This window comes from Mustela erminea, chromosome 10, assembly GCF_009829155.1.
Source record: "Mustela erminea isolate mMusErm1 chromosome 10, mMusErm1.Pri, whole genome shotgun sequence".
In the NCBI taxonomy this organism is placed as follows: Eukaryota; Metazoa; Chordata; class Mammalia; order Carnivora; family Mustelidae; genus Mustela; species Mustela erminea.
This window is the reverse complement of record NC_045623.1, coordinates 47,404,637-47,407,654: the sequence shown is the minus strand read 5'-3', so window position 1 is coordinate 47,407,654 and position 3,018 is coordinate 47,404,637.

The following is a 3,018-nucleotide window of genomic DNA, read 5'->3' as shown; positions in this document are numbered from 1 at the left end:
GTTTCAACCAATCTGTCCTTTTGTGTGTGTGTTTTCAGCATTAAGTTGACGTTAGTCTCAAATATCACAACTCTTAATTTTAGAAAGTCATTTTGTTTTGAGCTGTGTTTTGAGTACATTTTAATACGAAACTTATTTGTAGATGATTGCACTTAACAAAAGAACACATGAAAACATCTAATCTGGCAAATTATCCCTTTCAAACTAGCTAATAAAATTAATGTGAAAGAAAAGAGCACTCTTCAAAACTACCTTTTTGGGTATCCCAAGTCAGAAATGAAATATGGGTCATGAGAATATATTCTTGAGGGGTGAAAAAGGAGAACTAAAAGTATTTGGAATTTATGAGCAATGTTTCTAGAGCAGACTCTTTACTTTTTCTTCCTAGTGAACACTCTTTAGGGATTGTGATTCTGAGAGCTGAAATCTAAACCCCAGGACTTTATCATATGTAGCCGTGGACGCTTATCTTGGAATTACAAAAGTAAGTGGTGCCACCCTCACTAATTTTTGGATTTAAAGAACTTAATCAGTACTCACTTCTTGTTTTTCATAGACCAGTAAGGGGGAAAAAGGTAATGGCGGAAAAAAAAATCTTAAGAATCTTAAGTTTAAGTCTTTGTTTAACTTAGCAGATTCACATCTGGCTGAGGACTGGAAGTAATAGTGGAGTATTTGTAATTCTATTCTAGTAATCATAAATGCAACCAGAAAGCAATCACGTGGGTGTAAGGAACTCACTATCTGCCTCAAACCAGAGGCAATAAGCCTAAGTTTCACTATAAGAGAAAGGAAGAAAAAAGGCTTTTGTTTTGTTTTGTTGAAACCTGCTACTCCAGTTAGAATTTTTTTTTCCAAAAGCAAAGAACGTAGCCAATAGTCACTCTATCTGATCTTGTGAGATTGATGCTAATCTCCTTGGGTTTTTGTCTACCTGTCCCAGGCACGAAGTAGTGAGGTCAGCTTTACCTCTACCAGATGTGGAGGAAAGCTCTTGTAGTCTAGCCAAGCTCTGCACTGTTAGCAGCTTATAGCATTTCCCAGCTGGATATAATTGGCATCATTTAGCTTGGGAGGTGCTTGATTGTGAGTGTTAGTTCTCCTCTCTTGTCATTTTCCTGTGCTCACCACCCTCTAACTGTTCAGAGAATTTTTATAAACCACATCACTACACTTTTTGTTTCCGAAGATGAATGCCCAAAGTGGAAGTAGAACTTCCATAACAAAGAGGCTCAAAGTTGTCAAAGTGAATGAGATTTATATATCCTGCATATAAAGTTAATATTAATAACGAAATGAGATAGATTTGAAAGTACTAAAAAATTCCATATGATACAAACATATGCCTATGTTTTCATTTCTATTGGTGGAAGTCAGAGGTCCTAATTTTGTAACATCAACAAAGAACTGAAGTGTTTCCATGTTAGTAATAGAGTACACGTGTAGGCACAGTACTTTTTTTGCTTGAATTGGGGGGTGATCAAACAACTTTTGTGAGGATTGGAGGAAGACTTTTTATCACTGAATTAGCAAAGACCTGAGTAACAAATAGTATCTCTTAGGGATTCAGAGATTCATAATCTGAGAGAGTAAGGATACATTTTTGGTATGTAAATCAATTGAATCACAAATTCAGACATTGAAACTGAAGTCACACTATATCACTTAAGTGATATATTCACTATATTCACTTAAGACCCTGTACTTCATGAATAAATTATGAATTATGATTCATATGAATCATAATAATGATTCATCAAATATGAATCAAATAGAAATTATGATTATACAATATATAAACTATAAACAATATAAACTATATTCACTTAAGTACCCTTAAGTGAATCTTGTTTGTTGGACAAGAGAGCATTCCTATTTAGCAGTACTTTTATATTATGCAAATGTCATTCTTAAAATTCCACATTATTGTAAATTATATCTGTTATAAGTATCTCATAATAAACATTATTAGAATCATAGTTCAAGCTTTTAAAAATTGTTATAGCAACTTGAATGCTGGTAGCTAGAGTATTTCTTGACTTGGTAAATTATGTATATAATTACTCTAATAGTATTATGACATTAGATAGTATTTTGGGACTTTGTTATGGCATGGGGGACTTCACCAGTTAGTAAAAGAAGTGCTTCTACTTTATTATTAGAAGTCGTTTGGATTGCAGCACACTAAGTACCAAAAGGATATTAGCCCAGAAAAAAATCTTATTGACCCCCCACCTCAGAAGGTAAAGGAACTGAAATTAGCACTATTTGATTTTTGCCCTTGTGAAACACAACTACATTTTTAGAGGCATAAATGCATTTAAATTCAAAACAAGTTCAGGTAGACTAGATAATGTCTGGTTAACATCTGTTTGGATTCAGTCACATAGTAAATACTATTTTATAGCCTTCTTTTCCTCTTTAACATAGTAATTATCTAAGTCAAATATTCACCTACAGTATCATTTTAATTGGTATATAGCACTATATTGCTAGGAGGAAACAATTTATTAGATATGTAGATTTTTTGTAATTGTTCATTATAATGAACATAACTTAACACCATGAGCACTTCCTAGTATGCCCTAAGTGCCTTAAATGTATTTTGTTAAACAATCATAGCCACCTCATGAAACAGGTTCTGTTATTATCAGCTTTATTTTGCAAATTTGGAAGTTAAAAAGCAATATGTCTAGAATCTCAGTAAGAAATAACAAAATCAGTGTTCGAATCTAGCAGCTCAGTGATATCAGGTACCATATTCTTAATTTCTGTACTTTAAGCACTGTTTTAAGTAACACCATGATGAACATCTCCTAGCTACCTTTTTATTCACATCTGTATTTCTCCAGTATAAATTCTTAGAACCGGAATGGGTGTGCATACACAATTTAAAGACTCTTAAAAATCATTAATTGTCCCCAAAATGCAGCACTAACTTACATCCCTACCAGCAGTGTCTGAGGTATTCTTCAGAACACTGTCTCTCCTGTGTACCAGTGGAATTAATGTCTTAGT